The 16,918-nt window shown below is 41.5% G+C and overlaps 1 long non-coding RNA gene across 1 annotated transcript; it reads right to left on the bottom strand.

Annotated features, from left to right (window-relative positions):
* Positions 1–11,886: 11,886 nt before the first annotated feature.
* On the bottom strand, positions 11,887–16,528 carry LOC134739466 (uncharacterized). The gene is made up of 3 exons (XR_010126138.1): positions 16,337–16,528; positions 14,458–15,439; positions 11,887–12,249 (listed from the first exon to the last, which is right to left on the bottom strand). It is a non-coding gene; the product is annotated as an uncharacterized LOC134739466 (long non-coding RNA).
* Positions 16,529–16,918: the final 390 nt, after the last annotated feature.

Consider the following 16,918-nt stretch of genomic DNA (forward strand, 5'->3'; position numbering starts at 1 on the left):
GAGAGAAAGGGATGGAGCGAGGGCTAGAAGCCAGGGCTTGAGCATGACTCTTTGTTCACCTTATCCAAGCAGCAAGCTGGTGGCTACAGTATTAACAAACTGCTGCTGTGCTTTACTTCCTTACCAGGGCTTTCAGGTCTCATGAAATCTAAGTGTACCCAGAGGACAGTACACCTCTGTGCATGCACATCGCCCATCTTGATGGTCACAGAGGATGGCAGCTGCGTAAAATGGGGAGCCATGGAAGTGTTTCCATGCTGTGGGCTGTGTGCATTTTGTGGTGGCTCCTCTGGCTCCAGTGATTGAACATCCTGTGGGTATGGAAATCTCTGCTGCACACTCCCAGTGTACTTATATTTCAAATCAACTATATGTTTATTGCTCCACTAATATATCTATTTAAAAACATAGTCCAAAATATAAACAGTAAAAGGATAAAATAGAAAAGGGATTAAAGCATTTAAAATAATTGTATTTACTTATAATAGACAAACCTAATGATTGAATACACCTAATTATTTTGTTTAAGTTTTGGTTTAATACTTGTGATACTGTGATTTGCAGGTCTTGTTCTCAGTGTATTTCAGTTCTTGCTTGTAGTGGCTGATGCAGCTGGAAAAGGCCTTATAAAGATATGGAACTCCAAATGGAAGCACACTTACTAATTGTGAGACTCTGTGCTCAATTCTATTAGTAATGACACAAATGTCTTTGATGAAATTCAGGTTAGTAAATATGTTTTATCCCTGATATCAGTCAGTTGTTCTTGCAGGCTAACTGGAAGAGATATGTACTTTTTGTCGTGTTAACAAATAGTTTCCGTTATCTGCTGAACCTCTTTTCTAAAAAACGTAAAATAGGTTAGTAAAGTCTGTATGCCAAGCTTTTAAAGTGTTCTGATACCGATGTGTGTACACATGACCCCCTTACATTATTTTTGGCAATAAAATCACAAGATGATGGAAACGTTTTTAAACATCTATTTTTAAAGTTCTCTTCGATAGGGGTTTCTTTTGAAAAGTAGTAATTTTGTCATTCATTGTTAAAATGTTATCTTTACCTTGAAGAAACTGAGCAAGTATATTTATTTTTAAAAAACAACTGCAAGATAGCATACTGATAGGATTCATCAAAGAAAAGGGCAGCATATGTGGAAGAAAAAATATGCCTCTTACTTAAATTTGGCAATTTGAAAATTGGCCTGATTGGATTTTGGAACGAGTGAGAGAAGGGAGTCCAGGATAAATTCCTAGCTTTCTAGCTTGGACAACTGCTTGAATGGTGGTGTGACCAAATGAAGTAGAGAGAGGAAGAAAACAGGAGCCAGTTTAGGAAGATGATGAAAAAACAAGTTGAATTGGTAGTTGATGAGTTCTAGTGCCCACAAGTCTTCCTGCTATTATTTCATGCCTGACATACTGAAAATCAAACTCATCCTTGGCTTTATGTCCTGAATTTACATTTTCTCTCTGTTCTCCTATCTCTGTCCATGGCACCACCCTCTCTAGGTACTTAAGGGTAAACATGTTGGAGCCATATATTGAAACGGGAAAGGTTCTCTTGTCCCCCTTGCAGGGCATGCAATGGGCGTGTGGCTTGCTTCTTCAGTGCCCCGCTGCTCAGAGCTCTAGGGGAGCGTACAGACTGGCAGGCTGCGGGGCTCCGACCCCACGGCAGTGTCTAGGGGTAAATGTTTACAGCTCCTCAAGCCCCAGTGGGCATGTGTTAAAGGGTGCTCTCTTAGTTTGCCATCTATAGGCAGCTTGCGTTAACCAGCTCGATGAACCTTGTTGCAAGGACAGAGGGATTTCCATATCCCAGGGTTTCTTGCCTTGATGTACCGGAAGAATCGGATCACACATGGGCTTGGAGAATGAATGCAAAGTTTTATTGAGTAGAAGTAGCTCTTCGCTGATGGACGAGCCAGAAGGGAGATAGTTTTCCCCCGGAGGTGGGCCGCTGGGTGCCCTTGCTCTCCTCAGAGTGCCCCGGCCAAGCTCCGCCTCGACCTGCAAGTGGATGGCCTGCAGAGTCTGTCGGTGTGCTCTTCTGCGAGCATGCTCCCCTCGACGTCCTCTCGCCATCCAGCCACTTGTGTCTACTTCCACTGACATGTTCCTCTCGACGTCCAGCCACCTCTCTCTGCCTTGCTAGGGTCTCAGGTTTTTGTAGCCCCAGGATGGGGGTGTGGTGGGCCTGGGTGATCTTGGGAAATGTAACATTTGGGCACATAGGCAGAAGTGCCTGTCCTCACCAAGGTCTGTGGGGGTGAAGCCCTAGCCAGGGACCCGCCCTCCTCTACCCAGCACTTCCCTGTCCCTCTTCTGTATCGTTTAAAGGGACCACACGCTTCCCTTCCCAGCACTCCTGATTCATCCTTCTGTTTCCTTCTGTACCCAATGAGTAACTGAGGACTTTCTGCTTTTATTTGTTCCTTGTACATGTATTTATTGAGCACCTCCTGTGTGCCAGGTACTCATCTAGGCCCTGAGGATGTAAGTGGGCAGAAGACAGACAGAGTGCTGGTTGTCATGGAGCTTATATTTCAGGTGGATAAAATAGATGATAAATAAATATGTAAACATATAAATAAGAAACTCATGAAATTTTGTTAAGTGCTCAGTAAAGAATTGAAGCAAAGTCATATGATGCTGCCTGGGTGGCGCTATAGATGGAGTGGGCACAGAAAAGCTCTTGAGGTGGTGCTGTTTAATGTGAGCTCTGAGTCCATGTACTATCAGGGGAAAGATCTTTTCGGGCAGAAGGGCCCAAGCTCTCCATGAGCACAGTGAGTTGTAGGAACAACGGGGAAAGCCAGGATGGCTAGGGCTTGGTGGTGGTGGAGTGACCCTAAAGTTATGGCTTTTCTTTAATCACTGCTACTCTGTTCCCATGCTCACCACTTCATGCCTGGCCTGTTAAAATGTCCTTTAATTTCTCCCCACCTTAACTCTCTCCTTGAAATTATTTTGCACATGAGTACTTGGTTTGCCTTCACTATGCCATGTTAAAAAGCCATCAGTAGCTGGAAGTTGTAGGTTGGCCTTTGGGGGTCAGGAACACACATACACAGCTCTTCAACTGGGGCTCCTGTGAGGTTTCGAAGAGGCTTTGGGAGGAAATGAAGTCTCTTGTTACCCTCTCATGTTTACCCACCCTACATATTGGTTTTTAATTACTCTTGTAACAAATGACTACAAACTTCGTGGCTTAAAACAGCATGGATTTATTCCCTTACAGTTCTGGGGCCAGACGTCTGAAATGGGTCTTATTAGGCTTAGAAGCAATGTCCTCAGGACTGTGCTTCTTTCAGTAGGCTCTGTGGGAGAGTCTGTTTCCTTACCTTTCCCAGCTCTAGAGGCTGCCTGCGTTTCTTAGCCATGGCCCCTTCCTGCATCTTTAAAGCCAGGAGGGCAGCCTCTTCCAATCTCTCTCTGACTCTGACCCTCACTCTCTTGCTTCCCACTTTCACTTATAAGGACACTTGTGATCACGTTGGGGCATCTGGATAATCCAGGACAGGAAAATCTCCCCATCTCAAGGTTAACCACTGATTAGTAACAATATACTTCATATATATGAACAGAAATGTACATACATATACATTTGTATATTACCGTATAAATATCATATCTCATGTACAAAGAGAATGCATTCACAGGTTCCGAGGACTGGGATGTGGGCATCTTTAGGGGTTCATTATTCTGCCTAGCACACCCTGCTTCTTTGATGTATTGGGTTTTATCAGATATTTGAGGCTCATAAGGACTTCCTTCAAATGGAAAGGCCACTACTAAGACTAAGAGGAGGCCTATCATGGAATCTCAGTAGGAGATTGCTTTGACTTTGTGAACATGGTGAAGCTCTGCCCATCAGTGAGGCAGGATTGCTTGCTTTTCCTGCAAGGGCAGCTGAATGTGGGATGGTGGGAATAGCGGTAGCTATTCCCCTGTATGTTCTATCCAAGGCTATTGGCTATTCTATGCTTTGGGTAGAACTCGAACAGCAGAGAATATTTATTTATCTCATTTATTTTCTATCCTGATGGAGAGGTGGATGAGTTGGCCTTTAAGGTCCCCCCTAGTCTTGAGAGTTTATTATCTTCCTGTCTGATGAGATGGCCTCCAAGACAAAATATATGGCTGAGGGATATGGAATAGGAAATCACGTTAGATAGCGTAAGTGCTAACCTCTTGAAAGAGATTATTAAATTTAATTAGTGGACATATTCTGTCTGCTCCACACTTGAGAATTTATAGGAAAAGAGATACCAGAATGCTCCTTAGTGAGACATTCTTTTGTTGTCTTCAACCTCTAAGTGATGTCTACCTGCCAGAAAAGCTATTCTTTGGCAGGAAACGCAAGTAAAATCCCGTTATATTGATCTCCATTGGACAATGACCCTATGTACTGAATTTCTGGAATAGTTCTCATTTCATGTATTTTATTCTTTTCAATAAGGAATTAATTAAATGTATAACTAAATGTAATTTAATTTTATATCTTGGTAAGACATTTCATACAAATAATTTCACAAATCAGGAAAAGATTTTCTGTCTTTATCTTAATTTTTATTTTGGGCAAATGCAATTGCACATCTATTTTCCTGGTGGTGAAGTTTTTTGCCTGGATAATTACACTGCTACAAAACATCCCTCATCTGTAGAGCTAAAGACAAAACTTATTTCCAGTCTCTCTGTGTAAGCAGCAAATTTATACCTGGTAATAAATTTACTTTGAAAAAGTAAAAGAAATGAAAAAAAAGAAATGCTAAGAATAATGACATCCAATGTATATCAAATACTCAACATAATGTAGGCACTGGGGTAAGTACTTTACATGTATAGCTTTCTTTCAGTTTTAAAAATGAAAGCTCTGTGAAGTAAATATGTTCTCCCTGCCCTTATTGTAGAGGTGGAGGCTGATATGGCACTTGGAGCAAAGTTGTCCTAACAATGTACAGAGTTAGAAAGGAGAGAATTGATATTTGGGTTAATTCACTGTGTCAACCCCAAGCCTTTCTTCCTCTAAGCATCCTAGGGATAGATAGGTAGGTTTTGAGTGAGGAGGTGTGGTTGGGGTGACTGAAGTGGAATTATGGTGATGGTCTATGAGAATTAGAGCCCTTGGACTACAGAGAGAACCAAGAGTTTCTCAGCAGATCAGGTTCCAAGAACCTCGATGTCTGGGGCTGCAGAGTTCTTGCTTTGACGTCTTCTGTGATAAAGATCTGGTCAGTCATTCCAATCTGCCCTGTTCCAGAAAATGGCTCACCATCCATGCAGCCACTGAAACCTAAGCTAGGAGTCATCTGAAATTCTTTTTTTTCCACCTCAAATCCTATGCATCAGCAAGTTCTGGGCTGTCCTACTACAAAATACATCTAGAATCTGGTTCTTCTGTTGTCTTAAGTTTGTTTGTGCAGCTACAACAAAAGACTACAGTTTGAGCAGCTTATAAACAACAAACATTTATTTCTCATGGTTCTAGAGGCTGGAAGTCCTGCATCAAGGTGCCAGTAGATTTGGTTAGGGCCCACTTTCGGATTCATGGATGGCACCTTCTTGCTGCTTCCTCACCTGGTAGAATAGGCAAATGAGCCCCTAGGCTCTTTTATAAGAGCACTAATCCCATTTATGAGAGCTCCCCACTCATGACCTAATCACCTCCTAAAGGCCTCACCTCTTAATATGATCACGTTGGGGATTGGATTTCAGTGTATGAATTTTGGGGGCCACAAACATTTGGACTGTAGCATCTGTCCATCCTAATGACTGTCACCCTCCCAAAGGTTCATCTGCTCTCTCCTGAACTACCACAACAGCTTCCTAACCAGCCTCCCTACTTCCACACAATCCCACCCCAAAGTCATCTTTTAAAAACATAAATCAGATCAAACTCTCCTCTGCTTGATCTTTGTCAACATCTTCCTTGTGCCCTTAGAATAAAAGCCCCGCCTCCTAGCATGGCGCACAGGCCCCAGATGAACTGGATCCTGTCCGTGTCTCTAAACTCATATTGTATCCCCTAGGTTCTTTTCCACCTCAGGGCCCCCATCCCCTCTACTGAAATCACCTCCTTCCTTAGGTATTTAACATTAGCTCTTCAAGAGGGCCTCAGACAAGCATGCCTCCACGTGCATCCCTCAAATACTCTGTCACATAACCCCTTCCATTTTTTATGTGGCAGTTATTGCAATCTGTTATTATTTTGTTTGTAAGTTGGTTGTTCTTTTGTTTATCTCTCCCACTAGAGGGCTGGACTTCATCTGCCTGAATCCTCAGAGCCTAGCACAGTGCCTGACAAATTAGGGGTTCCTTGATTATTTGTGAAATAAATGATAGAATGCATCATCATGATTTTTTAAAGTATTATTATGCTCTTAAGGACAGGTGCACATATTGGATGCACTTTGGTATGTCTGTCCAGCTTGTAATAACACTCTTAATTGGGTGCCTGGAGTCAGAGGAAGTGGCCCCCAGGAACATCTGGGTGCATGTGCCCCTGACCTCTGGCTCCAGTGGATTGGCAGCTGACCCAGACAGGGTCAACTGAAATTGCAACTCTGGTAATTTGGATTTGGGACTGGAGAGTAGTATGGGTGGACTATGTGTCCTCAGGAGACCTGGGGCAGTCATGAGCTCTGCTCTATGGGCTGAGACCAGAGAAGGCTGGTGAGCAGAGAAAGAGAGGAGACTGAGCAGATGTGCAAAGAGAAAGGGTGACGTGAGACCCAGGGAGACAGTTAGGATGGATTTCCAGTATCTTCATGCTGCTCATCTGACCTCCTAGCCTTGGGTTGAGGAAAATATCAGCTCCCTGCCCTCCAAATGCCATTCCGGGGTAAAGCCAGTGTGTTAAGGACACCTCGGTCCATTTGACACTTTGTGAAAACAAATTCACCATTTCCATGTTGGTTCTGCTTCAGCACACACTACCCCATGCCACTTTCACCTCATGTGATGATAGATGGCTTGCTCTTGAGCTGGAAACTGTGTGTAAGTGACAAGGTTTCTAGAAAAAGAAACTGGAGAAAAAGAAGTGAGAGGTGAACATCTCTGTGGCATCCCCTGTAAGGAGGGAGGGCCGTGAGCTATGAAAAAGCAGGTGCAGTAAGCCGGGGAACTGGGAACGGGAGACTCAGAGAATATGAAATGTCTGGTTACAAAATATGAGTTTCGAAGCAGCAGAGTGAATCTCCTCAGGTGATGGATCATTATGCTGAAATCAATCTTCACAATGGAAGACAATGTTAGCAAAAATGAAATATTCCCTCTGAACCAGGGGTTTAAAGTATAGTAGGCTACTCCATGGTAGTGACAATCAATATCAACTCAGTTTAAGACCATGCAATCTTCTCTTAGCCTGACCTCATTAAACCTGATACTAATGAGGGACTAAAGTCCAACGGCCATGCATGGGAGTTTAATATTGCTACAATCACAGCGATTCAAAAGTCCTTTATCAGCAAAGGCATGGGGAAAAATATGTTGGCTTCTCAGCAATGCAACCAGCTGTAAAGTATCTCTCAACGAATCCACCAAGGTGTGAACATCAAAAGCCCAGCAGGAGCTATTTGTATTGGAAGATTATTAGGCATTAGCTGCACAGAGGAATTGCCTCAGAAAATGCTGCGCCTGTCTAGATACTTCCATGGTAAAACCCAGAAAACACTGAGCTCTCCAGAATAATTTTCATTCTTACAGGAATGTGCACCTCTGCTTGGAGTGTCATCTCTCCTGCCATGTGTGCCTGGACAGGCTGGGGAGGGGAAGTGGACTCCAAGGACATGGGGGAGTTGAATATCAGTTAGTTTTGTACACATCAGCAGACCTCCTGCTACTTCCACAACAAGGACTTTTAAAACCTGAGGTAAGGCTAGTATATACAGTTCATGTGTGCTTATGAAGACATGCACAAGCATGGCCTGGAGAAGCGTGGCCCCAGGAAAAGCTAGGCATCTGCTCTGGCATCCTGGCCCTGCTGGAATAATAGCCCCAAGTTTTGGCTGGGGCGAGTCTCTTTGCCAAAAGAGAGGTTTTAAGGCCTAGAGCAGTGTTTCTGAAACAGACCTTGACTGTGTCTAAGGAGATAAAAGGATTACATGGGCAATGTCTGTGAGATACTGAGCTAAATAAGTTAAATTAAACATTAAAATGAATGCATGTAATATTAATGCATACAAAAAATTTACACACACACACACACACACACTATAAAGAACAATAAAAACCCAGCTTAACAAATACACTGCCAATCCCAGAGTCCCCTGGTTGCCCCTTTCTGATTGTAGCCTCCTCCTTTCCCCAGAGTAATCAGTATTCTGAATTTTGTGTTTGAGTTTTGTTTTTCATAATGGTTCTACTATAGGTATATAAATATATATCCTTAAATAATATATTTTAAATTTGTTTATGCTTTTGGGCTGGGCATGGTGCCTCACACGTGTAATCTCAGCAAGGTGGGATGATTGCTTGAGGCCAGGAGTTCAAGACCAGCCTGAGCAACTTAGTGAGACCATATCTCTATAAAAAATTTTTGAAAAAATATTAGCCAGGCATGGTGGCACATGCCTGTAGTCCCAGGCTACTCAGGAGGCTGAGAAAGGAGGATCACTTGAGCCCAAGAGGTCAAGCCTGCAGTGAGCCTAGATGGTGCCACTGTACTCTAGCCTGGGTGACAGAGCAAACCCTGTCTCAAAAAAATTTTTTTTGAAAAGCTTTTGAATTAGCTTTATAAAAAAGCATGCAGTGGATATTCTTCTAAGGCTTGTCCTTTATTCCATTCTGTGTTTCTGGACTTCATCTGTGTTGATAAACATAGCTGTAGTTAATTTTCATTGTCATTATTCATTTTGTTTATGAACAATTCATTTGCCATTTAATGTCTGATTAATATTATTTTGGCTTTGGTGTTTTGCCATCACAAACAATGGTGCTAGGAACTTTCTGGTAAATGTTTTTTAGAGCACATGTGCAAGAATTTCTCTAGGGTATGTATCAGTGGCTGTGAGGGTAGGTACATTTTCACCTTTGTAGGATAAACCAAATTGTGATCCAAAGGGACAGTTCTAATTTTCATTCAGTCTAACAGGCTTTAAATGTCATTGCTCCATATCCCCATCAACACTTGGTATTGTCAGACTTGAATTTTTTGCCCATCTCATTGTGATTTTGGTTCTCATCTCCTTTATTGCTAGTGAATTTGAGCATCTTTTCATATATTTATTGGTTGTTTGAGTTTCCTCTTCTGTAAATGCTATTATCCACGTTCTTGCCCAATTTCTAACTGGGTTGTCTTTTCCTTATTGACTTTTAGGAGTTCTTTATGCTTTCTTCATTGTAATTCTTAAGTTACATATTTGAAAAATTTCTTCTCTCAATTTGTGATTCATGTTTTCACTTTCTTAATGATGTTCTCTCATGAAGAGAAGTTTTACATTTTAATAGAGATGAATGTATCAATCTTTTATGTTATGGTTGTGCTTTTGGGGTCCAATTTAAGAAAGTTTCCCTACAAGAGATTAAAGATATTGTCCTAAATGTTTTATAATCTTGCTTTTCCCACTAAGTCTCTAATCTCTGTTTTTGTGAATAGATTTCTTTACAAACTCAGGACTTCCCTCGGTTGCCAGTATGCATTGTGGACCCCCGCCCCCTGAAGGAAGACAGAATACAGCATTTTTCTGTTGTATTTGGCTTTGGATTTCTTTTTCAGAGGCATCTCTAGGGATATCTTAGAACATACTCTGGGAACCACTGTTCTGTAGAGTAGAAAAAAATTAAAATTCACTTTCTACCTACATTCTTGACTAATTCTGGGATCCTGAATCAACTGCTGGGTCAATTCTTTGTGATTTGTTTTACTTATTTTGAAAATAAAGACCTTATTACCTAAACTAAAAAATAAAAGACAATATAATTATTAATATGCATAGAGAACAACAGCTAGAGTGAAAATATTAATGTGCAAAAAGTATTAAAATTATGTGCGTGTGTGCGTGTTTTGTTTTTTTTTTCAGACAGGTCTCACTCTGTTGCCCAGGCTGGAGTGCAATGGGACGATCTCAGCTCACTGCAACCTCTGCCTCCTGGGCTTAATCGATTCTCGTGCCTCAGCCTCCCGAGTAGCTGGGATTACAGGCATGTGCTACTACGCCTGGCAAATTTTTGTATTTTGGGTAGAGATGGGGTTTCACCATGTTGGCCAGGCTGGTCTCAAACCCTTGACCTCAGGTGATCTGCCTGCTCAGCCTCCCAAAGTGAAAAATATGAATGTATGAATATTCTCCGTCTCTTCATTCTATACCACTTGCTTGGGGATAGGAGTGTTGCATGGAAGATTTTTGCCTGCTGGATTCCCCCTAGGCTTTTCTGGTGGAGAATCTGGGGCATAGCTGTATGGAAGAAAGGCAGAAAGCCAAAATGATATATGCAATAAAGAGCTTGAGGAGAAGAGGTGGTACACAGGGGATGGGGGAGAAGACAGATATAGACAAGCTTTAAGTCCTGAGTGTTGGAGAGGGGTTGGGTGGAGAGTTGAGAGGGAGGAGTTGATAAAGAAAGGGGCTCCAAAACAACCACATGTGAGAATGTGAGAGTGTGAGAGAACTTGAGAGGTACAGTAAGAGGGGACTATCAGAAATGTGCTATGAATTGGCCAAGCGTGTGGCTCATGCCTGTAATCCCAGCACTTTGGGAGGCTGCGGCAGGCAGATCACCTGAGATCAGGAGTTCAAGACCAGCCTGGTCAACATGGTGAAGCCCCGTCTCTAGTAAAAATACAAAAATTAGCTGGGCATGGTGGTGGGCACCTATAATCCCAGCTACTCAGGAGGCTGAGGCTGGAGAATTGCTTGAACCCAGGAGGTGGAGGTTGCAGTGAGCAGAGATCACGCCATTGCACTTCAGCCTGGGCGACAAGAGTGAAACTCAGTCTCAAAAAATAAATAAATAAATAAATAAAAAGGAAAAAAAAAGTGCTGTGAATTATAAATTAGATCTCTTTTAATACTCTTTAAAGATACAAATAAATTTCAGAATAACTTTAACTTCCAGTTGCTGGGTTTCTTTTTGTTGTGTCTCTTTTAGTGCAACAACACAGGACGACTAACCAGTTAGGGTCCCAGATTTTATAATATTCTTTTATACACATGACTTTAGCTCATCATAATGATACTTCAGTGAGGTACGTAGGGGAAATGTTATTTACCTCTATTTAATATCTGAAAATACTGACTTAGAAAAGTAAAGTTACTGACTAAAGACAGTCTGAGGGTGGTTAGGATTCAAATCCAGACTAAGAAATGCAGTGTCTCTTTTCTTTCCACTGCACTGTGCAGGCTGCAGGGAAGACTCACGTATGATGCTCTTTGCAAAAACATTCACACAAAAATCAACCAACTCTAAATGAAATGGCAACTTTAAATTATTTGGACCTAATAATCACAATTTCTTAAGAAATGCTATTCAAAGATTCCTAGGGAAAAAAAAAACCCTATCATATATAATTTAGTGAGAGAATTTTGTTTAACTCAGCACTTCTCGGTTTAGCTTACATAATGCTGACCATACTTTTTAAGTGTAGGGGACATTTCCATAGATAAGAAGAGTAATTTATTCACAGATTCATAGGCATATAGTTCAACCTTTTCTCTGTATTCCTAAGAAATTGATGACATGATGGCCTTGGAAGAGACAACTCAAAATTTGTATTCAAAAAAAAAAAATAAAAAGTTAACCATTCCTAACAGGTCAATGAAATCGGACCAGAAGTCTTCATTTTTTGAGGAATGTACTTATTATTGTGGCTGACAGTGGGTCTCATTTTTCCATTTCACAAAATATGTATGTACGCTAATGTGAACTCCCATTTCCATCTTAAAACTGGAAATGAACGTAACTTTATTTCTTGATATCACAGGGCACTGACAAAATATTTCAAGAGCAGGAAATATTTGAAGTGATGATTATTATTTTAGTAGCATAAGGTCTCTTCTACTAACAATTAATTTTCATCACTTCCAGCTGAAGTTAAAGCTTTGCCCCCATCCCCTCTTTTTTTTTTTTGATTGCTGCAGGTTTTTTTTTTCTTCAATAATGTGCTGGGGAGTCCATTTCTTGTAGTAGCACCATCTTGGCTGCAGTGTGTGTCATTCTGCAAGCCCAGAGGGGTTCTTAAACTGAAACTTCCTTCTTGATAGCATTGCTATCATGAGTTCTGTCATTTCCTCTAATGAATGGAGTAAACCTGTGAGCATACACACCAATGAAAAATATATAAGGTCAGATCTGTGGTCCCAATATAATAGCAAAAAAGATGATTAATCGTTTGTTTTAATGAGGTAACTGGTATTTAATAAGTTATTGACTTTTCTTAGCATCTTACTAAAATGCTTTGGAATGTGAACAAATCCTCAACTCATCTAAGGCAGTATATTGATTAGGTATGAATTCATACATTGGGATTCTAGATGCTCTATTATCTCAGGGCCAGTGCATATTACCTGATTAGTATTGATTTCACTGTGGCCATCAGTGAATTCTCAAGGCATCGTTTTTAGTCAAGGAAGAATGTTTGGTGTGACCCTGAAATCACTTTGCAGCAGATCCAGAGAAAGTTAAGTTGTTGATGATTCAGTGCAAGTGGCCATGGCTTTAACTCATTGAACTGGATTTAATTTGTACTCATGGTTTCAATATTATTGTTATGCTCAGGAGATGTTCTCTGTTGATATTCTTTTACTTTGTTTTTCTTATACACTTTTCTCTGCCTAGTATAATTTTTCTCCTATTTTCTGCTTTGCAAACTCCTACTCACACTCCAGGACCCAACTCAAAATTCATTACCTCTGTGCCCTTGTTCCTGATTCCCTTGGAAGATTTTGTCTCCTGGGTCTTCTCATCATCCTCAGTTGTAATAACACTTCATATAGAGTGATAAATGCCAGTAATTCAGTAATTATGTCTTTATATCTTGTCCCTATTAAACCATGAGCTTCTTTTGGACAGGGCTGTAGATCATCTCTTACCATTGCTTATTCCTGTTGGATCCCGCTATCCAAGAAGAAGGTTCACAGCTAGCCATGTGTAAATGCTTGCTGCTGTTACACATTTGGTGGATATTTCTTTTCAACACTCAGATTCTGAAACTTCTGGCCCCATGGGATGTAAATGGGCTCTCAAATCCTACATGACCAGAAGTTTCAGAATCTGAGAAGTACAGGCACCAAGCACTTTGTGACTTCACCACCACCACGATTTCTGTGGCTTGTATGGGTCATACTCTGCTAAACACTTGAAATACAAAATCTCATTAATTTCTCACTATGGAGCAAGATCATTGTTATGTTCTCCATTTTACAGATAAACAAAGTGAGACAATAAATAATTTTTTTCAAGGTGACATCACTAGTAAATGGTGGGTCAGGGAGTCAAACCCTGATCTGTCTGACTCCAAAGCTGTATCTACACAGTGTACATGAGACACTCTGGAAAAGGCCCACCCCAACCAGGAGCCTGAAATTTCACCTGTAGAGATTAACTTTGAGGGGTCTTGAAGGCTTTACAGAAGCAGCAGGGACAAGAGGGTAGAAGTCATTAATGAAACACACCCAAATGAAATACAGTATTCTAATACACCAGAAATAGTTGATGAACCATCATACTTTAAGTTCTTTCCAACTAATTTCTTAACACAGAGCTGACAATTAGAAAAAATCTTTCCTTTAGGAATCATTCATATGGGAAAGAGACACAGAGCAGAGAGCTAACAAGGTGCCACAAGAGAGAGTGTCGTAAAGGAAAATTAAAAAATTTAAAAAATAAAACAAACAAAAACAAAATCCAAAAAGGAAAGTAGAAGACACTAAAGACCAATGGTGGAGGTTAATGGTGGGTGTGGGCAGTGGGAGCAGATCATGCTGGAACAGGCAATAAGAGGTGCACTGCCTATGAGAATTTAAAAACAACAAAACCCACTAAAAATCTGCTGTGGTGACCCTTAACAACGTCAGTGATAAAACACTCCTTCCCAAAAGGGTGGACCACTCCTGCCAAGCCCCACCTTGGTACACGCTGGTCCAACTCAAGGTTATGGGTCTCGGGATTACACCTGCTCTCCATACCAGAGAGAACTGCAGAAGCATCTGAATTCTGTTGTTTTTGCTTATAGAAGCAAAAGCAAAAAGTCTTTATAAAAAGACTCTGACCAGCATTGAGGTAATGGACTACTTTGAGTAGATCAAAATGAGGTGGGGAAATGTAATCCCCAGCTAGAACACTGTAGTGATTTCCTCTTGGTACTGTAATAAATCATCACAAACTTAGTGGCTTAAAACAACGCAATGTATTCTCTTACAGTTCTAGAAATCAGAAGTCTGAAAGGGTCTCATGAGGCTGAAATCAAGGCATTGGCAGGATTGCATTTTTATGGAGGCTGTAAGACCGATTTCCTTACCTTTTCCTGCATTTAGAGGCTGCCTGCATTCCTTGGCTTGTGGACCCTTCCTTCATCTTCAAAGCTAGTGGTATAGCATCTTCCAGTATCTCTCTGACTCTGACCCTCACTCTCCTGCTCCCTCTCATACATATCAGGCCCCTTGTGATTCCGTTGGGCCACCTGGTAATCTCCCTATCTCAAAACACTTAATCATATCTGCAAAGTCGCTTTTGCCATGTAAGGTGCTGTATGTACGGGTTCTGGGGATTAAGAAGTAGGCATCTTTGGGATGCATTTTTCTACCTACAATAAGTGTGTTAGAGTAGAAATTAGAGATAAGGAGACTGAGTTCCAATCTCCACGCTGCCATTGAGGAGGAACGTGCCTTGAGGGAAATCTCAACTCCCAGGCCATTGTTTCCTCCTGGTCCCTATGTAGACCCCGTTAGGATATTCTCTTTGAGAAGTAATGCCTTTTCCTAAACACAGGGAGAGATGGCTCCTGCTAATTAAAAGCCAGACCTGTTTTACACACTTACAAACGACACCCTAGCATTTGTTTAAGGCCACTTCTGAACCATGCCATTAGTCCTTCTAATGGCATTTCTGCAGGTTCTCAGCTGATTTCTGCTTACCATCCTACATTTACTTACACCTTGCCTACAGAGTGTGTAAGTTTTCAATTTCTCATTTTAAATAGAGGACTCCAATTCTATAGCATGGCTGATGCATTAAATATCCACAGCCAAATTGCTTAACGCCCAGGTTTTTTATCCCCTTCAAATTAAAGCTTTTAAAACACCCAGACTCCATGCTGGCTGAATGACATACACAGACTTTCTGCCGGCTCTGGGGGGCAGGCGATACTGGTTCCTGTCAAGTTCTAAATCTGGATGCTTTTTTATAGTGGAACAACTAAAAGGAATTGCTGCCTTATGATATATAACTACTACTTATTATAGATTGATCCATTTTGCAGCAGGGAGGTGGAAGGCAGGGAGCTGTAGGAAGAACAAGAACCAATCTTAGACTTGAGAGAAAGTAACCTTCTAATTGCCTTTTCCATGACAGTATCATAAGCTTCTTTCTGGCAGCTTTATTTCACAGTGACCTGCCACACTGCTGTAATTTTCCTGGTGTCACTCATACAGGTTTAAAAAATGATTGGTTTTATGGCTTTTATTTGGGAATTTGTCAAGGTTTCACATTTGTAGAAGCCTTGAAGCAGTGGCCTAATAGTCCATAATTTGGTGTTTAAAGGGATATTGGTGGGTAACCTGCTTGGGCCCACAGGTGCCTACAGTGATCACATCCTTATGCCTGGCAGGGAAATCTCCATAATTTCTGTTACGCTCCTGTAATCCTTTGCTGTCAGAAAACTCCATTCCAGGTTCCAGAGGACTCCAGTCATCCTGAGATGGGAGAAAACCTTTCAAGCTTTGTGATCAGGTTGATATTTAAAGCTAATTCTCATGAAATGTACTTCAGGTGTTCATAAACCCAGACTTGGGTCAGCGTATTCTGGCGATAAGGATTTACGTACTCCTTTTATGACTCACAGTCTGGAAATGAAAGTGCTGGACTCTGAGCTCTCTCTCTCTCTCTCTCTCTTCTAGGATCTCAATGCTCCCAACAGATGTTTTTAAAAGCCTCAGTTTCGAGGACTGTTTTGGCCCCCTGCCCCTGTGTGTACTCTTAGGTTTAATGAAAATTGGTGCCTCCAGAGCTCTCCTCCCAGTGGGGAGAGCAGCTCCTCTCGCGGTGCGGTTGCTTGTTCTCGCAGCCAGAACACACTGGGCCAGGGCTGTTGTGTGTAAACACACACATGCACACACACCTGCTTCATCCCGGCTCTCTTCTCTCCGAGTTGCCTGGGTTGGCCTCCGTTTGGAGCCTACCTGCTGGTGTTTATCACAGTCGGTGTTTTTCGCCTTCCATGTGCCTCAGCAGAGCCGGTGCTTATTTGAGCAGCGGGCGATTTTTCTGAAGTGACCTCCGCCGAGCGGGAGATTTATGGTGGCGTTTGCTTTCATTATGTGTGGAGGCTGCCTCGTGAGCTCGCTGCGTGGCTGTCGGAGGAAGAGCAGAACGCTTCCCAGAATAAGCCTCCGGTATTATCTTTGAACATATGTTCTTGATTAAATGAGAAGAGGAAAGTCTCTTCGTTTTTTCCCATTTGGAGGTTAAAGTGGAGGGTTTGTCTAAAAACAGATTGCAGTAAATTGTGGGTTTATTTGAGCAGTATGTCAACATTATTTACTCATGGAAAAAAAATCTCAAATTGATAGGTTTCTTTTAATTACCTCATCCTGAAAGCTGCTCTCAACAAACAGCAAATATTTCAGAAGCCATTTGGATAAGTCTGGAAATGTTGAATTATTGGAAACCTGCCGAGAATAATACCTTTGAAAATGTTTCCATAGTTCTGAGTATAAGAAAACTTGATTAGCAAACAGCTTGTCTCTGAGCAAACTGGATAT

This window comes from Pongo pygmaeus, chromosome 3 (genome assembly GCF_028885625.2).
Source record: "Pongo pygmaeus isolate AG05252 chromosome 3, NHGRI_mPonPyg2-v2.0_pri, whole genome shotgun sequence".
Taxonomy (NCBI): Eukaryota; Metazoa; Chordata; class Mammalia; order Primates; family Hominidae; genus Pongo; species Pongo pygmaeus.